The sequence below is a fragment of the Triticum urartu genome, chromosome 3 (genome assembly GCF_003073215.2).
Source record: "Triticum urartu cultivar G1812 chromosome 3, Tu2.1, whole genome shotgun sequence".
In the NCBI taxonomy this organism is placed as follows: Eukaryota; Viridiplantae; Streptophyta; class Magnoliopsida; order Poales; family Poaceae; genus Triticum; species Triticum urartu.
In genome coordinates, this window is record NC_053024.1 from 226,441,467 (window position 1) to 226,455,709 (window position 14,243).

The 14,243-nt window shown below is 42.2% G+C and overlaps 1 non-coding gene across 1 annotated transcript; it reads right to left on the reverse strand.

Annotated features, from left to right (window-relative positions):
* Positions 1 to 1,321: 1,321 nt before the first annotated feature.
* Positions 1,322 to 1,429, reverse strand: LOC125549639. Its single transcript, XR_007301415.1, has one exon. It is a non-coding gene; the product is annotated as a small nucleolar RNA R71 (small nucleolar RNA).
* Positions 1,430 to 14,243: the final 12,814 nt, after the last annotated feature.

Sequence of the window (14,243 nt, forward strand, 5' to 3'; positions counted from 1 at the left end):
GCTCTGCTCCAGATCTTCCCAAGGAATCTTCTCTGCTACTCTTCCTCAACGACCACGCGGAAGCCTCTCCTACTACAGATCGTCTCCAATGTGGTCCTGCTTTTATTCTTCTTCGCCTGCAACCTCTTCAGCTTCGAATTGAAGATCATCAAGACCCATAGGCTTTGAATCTCTATCTTCTCTTGTTCCTGTTCCCTAAATATATGCACTATTGAGTCTGAAATTTACCTTGTTACTTGTGTACCTTTGCTGAATCCTCATGTATCCTTGGCTGAATTGTTGTGACCCTTTGCTGGATATTGAGTTAGTAGTTATTGTCCTGTGAGCTATTGTTACTTTAATTGGTTGCATGAGTTGTGTGTGATGTCTGAACCCTCTTCCATCTGCTAGTGTTACTTGTCTGTTTGATTACAAGAAAACCACTAAAAAGAGACAATCCTATTTCTGAACCCTTTACCTTTGCTGCTTATTATTTGGTTTTACCTTGTGCCAGTGGCTGCTTGTTATCACTATGGTTTGATCATCTGCTCTGTTGTTCTGAATGTTTCGAATGTGTGCTTCGAAGTTCTAGATCCCTGTGGAGAACACGACATCCGTAGTTTGGGCGTAAAAACCCTGCTATATTACACTTGATCATTTGGCGCCGTTGCCGGGATTTAAATTTCATTAGCACATTAGTAGAATCATATCAGAATTTATTTTAGGTCGATTATGTAGTATTGCTGGCAACTAACAATTTCCTAACATTGGCTGCAGTTTTGAGAGAAACTAGCATGTGTCAATTTCAGGAACTTTTACAGGAAATTGTCTTATGCTTCATCCTGAATATTCACTAGAGCCATTTGATCCAGAAATTGAAAGGACTTTATTGAGAAGAAGAAGAAGAGAGAATCAAACACGGTTTCAAGTTGCTGAAACTTTGCAAGATCAAGAAGAAGAAAAGATGACTGATCAAGTACCTTTGCTCAGGGACTTGTGGATCCCAAGGGATCATGGGATACCAGGAGAAATGGTGCAACCATTATTCAGGCGAACAATTTTGAATTGAAGCCTGCTCTGATTAACATGGTACAACAGTCCAGATTTGGTGGAACAGCTTTAGAAGACCCACATGAGCATATAAGGACTTTCTTGGAGTATTGTAACACCCTCAAGCAAAATGGAGTTTCACCGAGTGCTATCAGATTATCACTATTCCCATTTTCCTTGAGAGATGGAGCAAGAGTATGGCTTCACTCATTGCCTGAACATCTGAAAGATACTTGGGAGACCTTATACTGCAGACATTTCTTGAGAGATACTTTCCACCAACAAAAGTTGCTGAATACAGGGACAAGTTAACAAGGTTTACTCAATATGATGGAGAAAGTTTGTATGATGCATGGAAAAGATTCAACTCTTTAATCAAAATGTGTCCCCATCATGGTTAGAAAAGGATGGCTGGTGTTACAAACCTTTACAAAGGACTGACTCACTCAGACCAGAGCCTTTGTTGATTCTGCTGCCGGAGGAGGAATCATGAACAAAATTGTTGATGCAGCATTTGCATTGATTGAAAGTATGGCTTCTCACCATTTCCAGTGGTCAAGTGAAAGAGCAATAGCACCATCGCGTCCTAGGTGTGTATAATGTGTCTGCAAATGATAACATGGCGGCTAGATTGAAATCTTGAACAAGAAGATGGATAGTATCATGTCAAATTGCATTAGTACATCTGTAGCTTCAGTAAGTGTGCCTCAAATGTGTGATGTATGTGGCCAAGCAAGTCATCCTTCAGGGGAATGTACCTTTTATTCAGCAATTGGATCATCGGTTTCAGAAGTGAGTTATGCCCAAAGTCAAGGTCCATTCTCAAACAGCTACAATTCTTCTTGGAGGAGCCATCCGAACTTTTCGTACAAGAACAATCAGTCATATGCAAGTGGATCAACAATACAAGGAAATCGACCACCAAATCATCCAGGTCAATTTCAAGTGCTGAGGCAGAATGAACAACAAAATGTCCAGTCAAATGGAATGGAGGAAATCATGAAGATGCAGTTGGGATTGATTATCAAGATGGCAAATGAAGTTAATGGCTTAAAAGACTCTGTTAAGGTGCTTGAGCAAGATGGATAGTATGGTGGGAGAAAATGAAGCAAGACTGCCTGCTCAACCAATTCCAAACCTAAAAGCCCATTGTGGGGCATATCTTCAGTTGATGCAGTGACTACAAGGAGTGGAGTTATGACAGGCCATTACTCCCTACTTCGAAGACATATGTGCCACTTGCTATGAGGCCAAGCTCATCTGGAACTTCTTTCAGCGTCATCCGAGAATAAAGGAGAAATAAGTTGATAACCAAATTGAAACTGGAGTTGAATTTCCTGGTTTTCAAACAAGAGCTGAGCCTTTGCTCGAGGAAGCAATAACAACCAGCAGTATTCCTTTTCCTAAGAGGTTCAACAAACCCAAAGATGTCAAGCAATTTGCCAAATTCGTTGAAACTATGAAAGGAGTTCAGATTACTATTCCTATTCTAGAAGCTATCTTGCATGTTCCAGATGTATGCAAATATTTCAAGGAATTATTAACAAAGAAAAGAAGCATGTCTGAGCCAGAAGTTGTAACTCTATCAAAGGAATGCAGTGCAATAATTCAGAACTCCATGCCTGAAAAATTGGATGATCCAGGAAGTTTTTGTGTGCCATGTGTGATTGGAAACAAAACTTACAGTGCCTATGTGACTTGGGTTCAAGTGTTAGTTGTTACCACATTCAGTTAGCAAAAGGATGTTCTTGGGAGAATTAAATCCAACATCCATAACTCTTCAGTTGGCCCAGAACATATAGGAGACCTGTTGGAATTCTTGAGGATGTTCCAATCAAAGTTGGGAAGTTTGCTTATCCGTTGACTTTGTAGTGCTAGATATGGAGGACAAAAGTGAGGTGTGACTTGGAAGACCATTTTCTGGCCACAGCTGGTGCACTTATTGATGTCCAAGAAGCTAAATTGAGCTTGAGGTTCGGAAATGAAAAGGTGGAGTTTGAACATGAACATGCAACACATGTTCCGCAAAGAGTGAAGAACACTGCTACAGTATTGATACACTACATAAATGTGTGGAAGAAGGTTATGAAGAGAGGTATGGAAGTAATTGTTGCGAAGTAGTTGAGGAGGACAATAGTGAAATTAGATATGAGGAAATCAGACCTGTGAGCATGTGGGAAAGCAGTGCCAGGCCATTAGAAGATACAGCCAAGGCAAATAGAAACGAAACAACTTCCCGAAAGTTTGAAGTATGCATTCTTAGATAATGAAAACCAGTGGCCAATTATCGTAAACAGTGAGTTGACGGAAAACGCAAATAAAAGGGCTTCAAGCAGTTTTGCAAAAGTACAAGGATGTTATCGGATATTCGATTGATGATATGAAAGGGATAAACCCTGCTGTCTGCTCTCATAGGATTTACTTGAAAGAAAGCAGTGTGCCAATTAGAGAAAACCAAAGAAGGTTAAATCCCCATTTGCAAGAGGTGGTCAAAAAGGAGATTCTGAAATTGCTTCACTGATATCATATACCCAATTTCGGATAGCGAGTGGGTGAGTCCCATTCACATGGTGCCCAAAAAGGAGGGAATATACTGTCATTGAACAACGACAACGGGCAAACTATTCCTAGTAGGAACTGTACCGGGTGGAGAATGGTTAATGATTTCAGAAAGTTAAATGAAGTAACAAGGAAGGACCATTTTCCTTTACCATTTATTGACCAAAATGCTGGAAAGGCTTGCTGGGCATAATATTTCTGGCTGCTTAGATGGGTATTCAGGATTCTTGCAATCCCAATTCACCCGATGATCAAGACAAAACAACTTTCACGTTGCCCATACGGAACATTTGCTATACATATAATGAGAATATAGCTTATGGATCTTTGTAATGCACCCCCAACATTTCAAAGGTTTACTCTCTATATTCTCTTATATGATAGGAATCAAAGTGGAGGTGTTCATAGATGTATTATAGTTGTTGGAAAAAGTTATGAAGATTGCTTGAATAATCTGGCAGCAGTTCTTCAGAGGTGTTCAGAACACAATCTAGTCCTAAACTGGGAGAAGTGTCAGTTTCTTGTAAGGGAAGGAATTATTTTGGGACATTTGGTATCTAAAAGAGGAATTGAGGTTGATCAAGTAAAAGTCGAAGTAATATCAAAACTTCCACCACCTGTAAATGTGAAGGGAGTGAGGAGCTTTTTGGGACATGCTGGGTTCTACAGAAGATTCATAAAGGATTTCTCCAAGATAGCCAAACCTCTCACTAATCTCCTTAACAATGATGTTAAGTTCAACTTTGATGCAGAATGTGAAAAATCCTTCAACCTGCTCAAGGAAGCATTGGTCACAGCTCCATAGTGCAACCCCCTGACTGGGAATTACCATTTGAGATAATGTGTGATGCAAGCGACTTTGCTGTAGGTGCAGTACTTGGACAAAGAAAAGGAAAAGATTTGCATGTCATATACTATGCTAGCAAAACACTTGATGATGCTCAAGCTAATTATACAACCACCAAAAAGGAGTTGCTGGCAGTAGTGTATGCCTTTGACAAATTCAGGCAATATCTTGTGGGATCTCATTGTGTAGTTTACACAGACCATGCTGCAATCAGATATTTACTCAGCAAGAAAGAAGCTAAGCCAAGTTTAATTAGATGGATACTCCTGCTTCAAGAATTTGATGTGGAAATCAAGGACAAGAAAGGAGCTGAAAATTTTCTGGCAGATCACTTGTCGAGATTGCAAAACAATGCCGACTTGGTAAGAGTCCTTGAAGTCTCTGTGCTTACCTGTTGGAAATATGCAAGGACTAGTAACAAAACTTATACACCATAGGTACGCAGATATAGTTAATTATCTGGTCTGTAACAAAGTTCCTACAGATTTTGGGTATCAAAAGAAGAAAAAATTTCCTATTCAGATATGAAAGCCAATTCTTTGGGATGAACCTTACTTAATTAGCATTATCTGTATGGTATTGGTTCAAGAGCTTGACGGAAGTGAAACTAAAAAGTGTGATCTATCATATGCCATTCATCCCCTTATGGAGGTCATTGGCAAGTACGAAAGACTCAAGCAAAAATTTTGCAAGCAGATTTATTGGCCAACTTTATTCAAGGATGTACATTCCTATTATTGAAGCTTGTGATCCTTGTCAGAGGACTGGAAAGATTTCAAAAAGGTAAGAGATGCCTCAAAAAGGAATTCTTGAAGTAGAGCTCTTTGATGTATGGGGAATTGATTATGTGGACCCTTGCCATCATCAAAAGGTACAAATACATATTGGTGGCAGTGGACTATGTGTCAAATGGGTTGAGGCTGTACCAACCGTCAACGCTGATTCCAAGTCAGTTTGCAATTTATTTCAAGCAAGTGATTTTTCCAAGATTTGGTGTGCCACGGATTGTTATCAGTGATGGAGGAACACATTTCAACAACTCACAACTAGAATCTCTCTTAGCAAAATATGGAGTCATAATCACAGAATTACAACTCCATATCACCCACAAGCAAATGGACAAGTGGAGTTGTCTAATAGAGAAATAAAGGCTATCCTCGAGAAGGTAGTATCAAAGCAAGGTCTGATGGGTACTGAAATTACCAGACACACTTTGGGCATATAGGACAGCTTATAAAACACCAATTGGAATGTCACCATTCAGGTTAATATATGGAAAAGCATGTCATCTACCTGTTGAACTTGACACAAAGCCAATGGGCACTAAGGAAACTCAAATATGGACCTTGATACAGCAGGAAAACATAGAAAACTTCAACTCTGTGAAATGGAAGAACTGAGAGCTGACTCTTACGAGAGTGCAAGAATTACAAAGAAAAGACCAAGATCTGGCATGATAAGCATATATTGAGGAAAGAATTTCATCTTGGACAGTTGGTATTGGTCTATGATACGAGGTTTCATTTATTTCCCGGTAAATTCAAGTCAAGATGGTATGGCCCTTGCAAGGTGAAGAAGATTCTGAAAAGTGGTGCTATCCAAGTGCAAAGTACTTCTGGAGGTCTCTTCCTTGTAAACTGTCAAAGATTGAAGCCCTATATCCCTGGAGACACACCTCTGATTTCTGAAGATGAGAATGCAAGCGAAGATCAAGACCTGGAGAAGGAAATTCAAGAAGGCGAGGGGAGCCAAGGGGTGATGTCAATCCCTGCAGGACCCTGACCCCTACTGAAGAGACATGGTCAAGCTAAAGACCTAAAACAAGCGCTTTTCAGGAGGCAACCTGAATCTTTAATAAGTTCTTTTTCTATTTAGTTTTCACAGAAGAGTTTTTATGTGTTTATGTCTTTCTTTTTCAGTGAATAAAGGCAAGGGGAGCACAAACAGGGAATACAAAACGGGAAGAGTGGAGAAAAGAAACTAGGGGAGAAAATTATACAAATACCAGGTGATTCTGTTCCACTTGAAGCAACCTTTAGAAAATTTAGTATGAGGACTGGCATTGAATTGCCTTGAAAATCTTTCTTTTTCTGCACTGTGACACGTTACTCATCACTGCAAAGTAGGATTTACCTCAAGAAGATTGTTTATTCTCTTAATACTAAAACTATGCAGATGTATTCTTCTTATGGTAAATTGTGATAATGAATACTTTATACCTCCGTGTAAATGTTCAATGGGAATGCCTTGAGTCTAAGTGAAACCTACTGATGAATTGATGTGCTGTGTCTGACTGTCCCAAGTTAAGCTAAGTAGCTGGGGGCACTTAAGTAGTAACTATGATCTCTGGATCTGTAGTCTGTGAAAAACAGTGCCATTAGCTATGGATTTCTCTTTCAATTACTGCTATTTTACTTAAGCTAAGTAATCTTCATATAAATAAATAAAATATTTATAATTATTTAAGTCCGATCGACCTACAGTAGCATGTCATGTTCCCTGGATCGGTGGCTTGTGAAATATGGTAGATTGGACTGTAAAATTTTATATAATTGTCGAACCAGGTGTATACCATGTTCTCTGGATCGGTGGTATGTTCCTTTAGGGAGACAATAACTAAAATTTGCTATAATTATCAAACCAGGTGTATACCATGTTCTCTGGATCGGTGGTATGTTCCTTTGGGGAGATAACAATAATAATAATAATAATAATAATAATAATAATTGGTCGAGCCAGGTGTATACTATGTTCTCGGGATCGGTAGTATGCTCCTTCAGTGAGACTGATACAATATCTTCACTTGTGCTTTAAATTCTATAAGTAACTTGTTTTTTAATTGATTTTGGGGTCCTATCTTATCTTAGGGCTGAAGACACAGTCAGCTCTTGATTAATAGGATTCACTTTCACTCAAGGCCATTGACTTGGAACATTTACAGTGTGTTATAAATTATTGCTTATCACAATCTAGCTTCAGTAGAGTACAGTTGCCTAGTTCCAGTATTGTCGGAATTACTATCTTTCCAAAAGTGCATCTTTACTAGGCAGTGTGGGTAGTGTCACCATCATTCTCCTTTACTTGAGGACAAGCAAAGATCTAGGTGTGGGGGAAATTGATAGCACATTTATGCATATAGTATTTTAAGCCTTTTTGCATCTCAAGTTAAACATTTGACCACAATAATTACTTATAAAATATTCATTCCTACAGAAATGTTCCTATTATGACATTTCTTACAACACTTCTTCATATTATGCAGAATTGGTGCGTTTAGGCACCCAATCTTCATCGAAAATGCTTCCAACACTAAAACAGGGATCAACTTGGAGAAGAGTTCAGTTCTAAAGGGGGCAAAACCGAAAAGAACCAGAGGAAGCGTCCTGTGGCACGCATGAGAGGAGCCGGGGGCTGGCGCGACCGGCCAGACAACTGTCTGTTGCCACGCGCGGCTGGTCCTCCTCGCTATTCACCCACCACACCAAACGAAGGCCAGGGAGGCAGGGTAACGACCGGATCCACCACTACGCCTCCATCAACGCCAGCGCCGCCTGATCCACCACCGTGCCTCCACCATCTCCATCACCCGCCTCCACCATAACCAGCGCCATCATCCAGTCATCATCGTCACCACCAGCGCCGCATCTCCTATGCCTTGCCGCTGCCACTCCTTCTCCCCTCCTCCTCGCTGCTGAGAGGGAGAGGATTGACTAAAGGCCAGGGGCGTCGGGCCTTCTGGTGGTGCTCTGCTCCGGATCTTCCCAAGGAATCTTCTCTGCTACTCTTCCTCAACGACCACGCGGAAGCCTCTCCTACTACAGATCGTCTCCAATGTGGTCCTGCTTTTATTCTTCTTCGCCTGCAACCTCTTCAGCTTCGAATTGAAGATCATCAAGACCCATAGGCTTTGAATCTCTATCTTCTCTTGTTCCTGTTCCCTAAATATATGCACTATTGAGTCTGAAATTTACCTTGTTACTTGTGTACCTTTGCTGAATCCTCATGTATCCTTGCTGAATTGTTGTGACCCTTTGCTGGATATTGAGTTAGTAGTTATTGTCGTGTGAGCTATTGTTACTTTAATTGGTTGCATGAGTTGTGTGTGATGTCTGAACCCTCTTCCGTCTGCTAGTGTTACTTGTCTGTTTGATTATAAGTAAACCACTAAAAAGAGACAATCCTATTTCTGAACCCCTTTACCTCTGCTGCTTATTATTTGGTTTTAACTTGTGCTAGTGGCTGCTTGTTATCACTACGGTTTGATCATTCTGTTCCGTTGTTCTGAATGTTTTGAATGTGTGCTTCGAAGTTCTAGATCCCTGTGGAGAACACGACATCCGTAGTTTGGGCGTAAAAACCCTGCTATATTACACTTGATCATCTGGCCTACCGACGGGGCTGGCCGAGCCGGGCACAGGGCTTCCCGATGCGCCGACCAAGCCGACATCCTCGCCTGCGTCCATGCCCGAGCCGGCGCCCGCGCCGGCATTCCCGCCCGTGTCGACTAAGCGGTCATCGTCGCCTGAGCCAACTCCCTCGCCTGGCCTGTCACCTGGTGTGACTTGTTCTGCATCTAGGGAGTAGTCTGCGTCGTCGTCTTCATCTTTGCCGACCCCGTCTCCGCCACCACCTCCGCCGCCTATCACTATTCTGTGTGCTCGTACGCGCAGTCAGAGTGGTATTTTTCGGCCGAAGGACCGCACTGACGGCACGGTTGCATGGATTGCGGCATGTATGGCACAGACAGATGCTGACCCCACTGCTGAGCCTCGACATTTTCAGGCAGCTCTTCGGATTCCTCATTGGCGCAATGTCGTGGAGTAGGAGTTCAGGCACTATAGAGGAATAATACTTGGCGCTTGGTTCCTCGTGTGTGTGGTGTCAACATCGACTCGAAGTGGGTGTTTAAGGTAAAGAAGCATGCTGATGGATCTATTGAGCAGTACAAGGCACGACTGGTGGCTAAAGGGTTTAAACAACAGTATGGTCTTGATTATGAGGATACCTTCAGTCCAGTTGTCAAACCTACCACCAGTGTGCTTCTATCCTTGGCTATTGCCAAAGGGTGGTCTCTGCGTCAGCTTGATGTCCAAAATGCTTTCCTCCATGGGGTCTTGGAGGAAGAGGTCTACATGCGGAAACCTCCAGGTTTTGTTGATCCTGCTCATCCGCATCATTGAGTCATCTTGATAAGGCGCTTTATGGACTCAAGCAGGCTCCCCGTGCATGGTATGCCTAACTTGGCTCAGTTCTTCGACGTCTTGGGTTTTCTCCGCCCACTTCTGACACATCTCCGTTCATGTTCCATCGTCCTAAGGTTACTATGTACCTGCTAGTTTATGTTGATGACATTATTCTTATCAGCTCCTCAAGGACTGCTGCTGATCGTCTGCTGTCTGCTCTGAGTGGTCATTTTGCTGTCAAGGATCTGGGTGCTCTCCATTACTTCCTTGGTCTGGAGGTTTCACAGTCTCCTGCTGGCCTAACTCTCACTCAGCATAAGTATTCCTTGGAATTGCTACGACATGCAGGTATGTTGCAGTGCAAGCATGCTACCACCCCTATGTCTACGACCGATCGGTTATCAGCCTTGGATGGTGCCTTGCTTCCTTCAAATGATGCTACAGAGTACCGCAACATTGTTGGTGGGTTGCAGTACTTGACTATCACACGGCCGGATATCTCTTATGCGGTAAACCGTGTGTGCTAGTATCTTCATGCTCCTCGGACTTCACACTGGTCAGCTGTGAAGCGCATACTGCGTTATCTCTCTCATACTATCTCCTATGGTTTGCATCTTCGGTCTACCTCCTCGAATGCTCTCTCAGCGTTATTTGATGCTGATTGGGCTGAGAGCCTGGATGACTGGTGATCAACGAGGGGCTATGCTATCTTCTTTGGTCACAACTTGATCGCCTGGAGTGCTCGCAAGCAGGCCACCGTCTCTCAGATTAGCACTGAAGCAGAGTCTAAGGCGGTTGCCAATGCCACGGCTAAGCTCATGTTGGTACATTCTCTCTTGAGAGAGTTGGTAGTCTCTCAAGAGCAACCACCGGTTCTTTGGTGTGATAATATTGGTGCGACGTATCTTTCATCTAATCCAGTTTTCCTTCCTCGTACCAAGCACATCAAAGTTGAATATCACTTTGTGAGGGAATGTGTTGCACAGAAGCTTCTTCATATCAAGTTCATATCCTCTAAGGATCAACTTCCTGACTGATAACCCATAAGTATATGTGATCGCAACAGTTTTCGAGGGTAGAGTATTCAACCCAAATTTATTAATTTCACATAAGGGGAGCCAAAGAATATTTACAAGTATTAGTAGCTGAGTTGTCAATTCAACCACACCTAGAGATTAATTATCTGCAGCGAAGTGATCAGTAGCAAAGTAGTATGATAGCTTTTATAGTAGTAGCAACAACAATAGTAACGGTAACAGTGATAGCACTGATTTGGCGGCGAGTATAACAGTAATGTAGCAGTAGTAACTTAGCAAGAACAACATGAGAGAAATCCATAGGCATTGGATCGATGAATTCGTTGGATGATATTCATCATATAACAGTCATAACCTAGGGCGATACAACACTAGCTCCAGTTCACAAATATAATGTAGGCATGTATTCCGTAAATAGTCATACATGCTTATGGAAAGAACTTGCATGTCATCTTTTGTCCTACCCTCCCGTGGCAGTGGGGTCCTATTGGAAACTAAAGGATATTAAGGCCTACTTTTAATAGTGAACCGGAACAAAGCATTAGCACATAGTGAATACATGAACTCCTCAAACTACGGTCATCACCGGGAAGTGTCCTGACTATTGTCACTCCAGGGTTGCCGGATCATAACACATAGTAAGTGACTATAACTTGCAAGATCGGATCTAGAACATAGATATAATGGTGATGTGAAATCATGGCACCCAGGCCCAAAGTGACAAGCATTAAGCATGACAAAGTCATAGCAACATCAATCTCAGAACATAATGGATACAAGGGATCAAGCCCTAACAAAACTAACTCGATTACATGATGAATCTCATCCAACTCCTCACCGACCAGCGAGCCTACGAGGGAATTACTCACTCCCGGTGGGGAGCATCATGGAATTGACAATGACGAAGGGTTGGTGATGACGAAGATCGAAGATCCCCCTCTTCGGAGCCCCAAACGGACTCCAGATCTGGCCTCTCGATGAAGAACAGGAGGTGGCGGCGGCTTTGTCTCGTGAAACACGATAATTCGTTCTCCCTGATTTTTTCTCCAAATATGTGATTTTATAGCATCAGGGTTGAGGTCTGCGGGGCCACCAGGTGGGGACAACCCCCCTGGGCGTGCCTAGAGGGGGGGGGGGAGGCTGGTGGGTTGTGCCCACCCAGGTGCCCCCCTCCGGTGGTTCTTGGCTCCAGAAATTCTTATTTATTGAATAAAAAATCCTTGCAACATTTCATTCCAATCCGAGAACTTTTATTTCTGCACAAAAAAACAACACCATGGTAGTTCTGTTGAAAATAGCATCAGTCCGGGTTAATTTCATTCAAATCATGCAAATTAGAGTCCAAAACAAGAGGAAAGGCGTTAGGAAAAGTAGATACGACGGAGATGCATCAACTCCCCCAAACAATTCAGTTGATAAACTGAAAGTGAAAAAGAAAACTTTTACGAACTCTTTTGCTCTTGTTTACGTAAATAAGCTTAAGTAGCACTGATACGTCTCCGTCGTATCTACTTTTCCAAACACTTTTGCCCTTGTTTTGGACTCTAACTTGCATGATTTGAATGGAACTAACCTGGACTGACGCTGTTTTCAGCAGAATTGCCATGGTGTTTGATAACCCACAAGTATAGGGGATCAATTGTAGCCTCTTTCGATAAATAAGAGTGTCGAACCCAACGAGGAGCTAAAGTTAGAACAAATATTCCCTCAAGTTCTATCGACCACCGATACAACTCTACGCACGCTTGACGTTCGCTTTACCTAGAACAAGTATGAAACTAGAAGTACTTTGTAGGTGTTTTTGGGTAAGCTTGCAAGAAAGTAAAGAACACAAAAATAAAAGCTAGGGGCTGTTTAGATAAAGACACAACTAAATTAGTTTTAGTAGAGAGCTTTTGTCAACAAGAAGGTTATTTGTCCCTAGGCAATCGATAACTAGACCGGTAATCACTATTGCAATTTTATTTGAGGGAGAGGCATATAACATACTTTTTCTACTTAGATCATATGCACTTATGATTGGAACTCTAGCAAGCATCCGCAACTACTAAAGATTCATTAAGGTAAAACCCAACCATAGCATTAAAGTATCAAGTCCCCTTTATCCCATACGCAAACAACCTACTTACTCGGGTCTATGCTTCTATCACTCACGCCACTCACCATAAGCAAATCATGAACATATTGCAAACCCTACAGCGGGAATCCCTCACGCTTGCGCGACACGGAGAGCACCATAGGACAGCACCATTAATAAAACATACAACTCAAACCAATCTTGATCATCAAATAGCCCGTAGGACAAAACATATCTACTCAAACATCATAAGATAGCCATACATCATTGGGAAATAATATATAGCATTGACCACCATGTTTAGGTAGAGATTACAGCGGGTAAGAGAGAGGTTACACCGCTGCATATAGGTGGGAAGAGTTGGTGATGATGGCGGTGAAGTTGTTGGTGAAGATGGCGGTGATGGTGATGACCCCGGCAGCGCTCCGGCGCCACCGGAAGCAAGGGGGAGAGGGCCCCCCTTCTTCTTCTTCTTCTTCTTCTTCTTCCTTGACCTCCTCCCTAGATGGGAGAAGGGTTTCCCCTCTGGTCCTTGGCTCCCATGGCTGGGAGGGGCGAGAGCCCCTCCGACATTGGATCTATCTCTCTGTCTCTCTCTGGTTCTGCGTTCTCTCCTGGCTCTGTTTCACCGTTTCGTATATATATGGAGATCCGTAACTCCGATTAGCCTGAAACCTTCGCCGTGATTTTTTTTCCTGAATATTAGCTTTCTTGCGGCAAAAGAAGAGCGTCAACTGCCTTACGGTGGGCTCACGAGGGTAGGGGGAGCGCCCAGGGGGGCAGGCGCGCCCCCTGCCTCGTGACCACCTCGCGCACTGGTTCGGTTGATTTTCCTTCCAAATTTTCCATATTTTCCAAAAATAAGCTCCATCCGTTTTTATCCCGTTTGGACTCCGTTTGATATGGATATTCTGCGAAACCAAAAACATGCAACAAAAAAGAACTGGCATTGGGCACTAGATCAATATGTTAGTCCCAAAAATAATATAAAAAGTTGCCAAAAAGTATATGAAAGTTGAATAATATTGGCATGGAACAATAAAAAATTATAGATATGATGGAGACGTATCAACATCCCCAAGCTTAATTCCTGCTCGTCCTCGAGTAGGTAAATGATAAAAAAGATAATTTTTGATGTGGAATGCTACCTAGCATAATCTTGATCATATGTCTAATCATGGCATGAATATTAAGACATGAGTGATTCAAAGCAATAGTCTATCCTTTGACATAAAAATAATAATACTTCAAGCATACCAACCAAGCAATTATGTCTTATTGAAATAACATAGCCAGAGAAAGCTCATCCCTACAAAATCATATAGTCTAGCTATGCTCCATCTTCACCACACAAAGCATTCACATCATGCACAACCCCGATGACAAGCCAAGCAATTGTTTCATACTTTTGACGTTTCTCAAACCTTTTCAACTTTCACGCAATACATGAGCGTGAGCCATGGACATAGCACTATAGGTGGAATAGAATATGACGGTGGAGGAGACAAAAG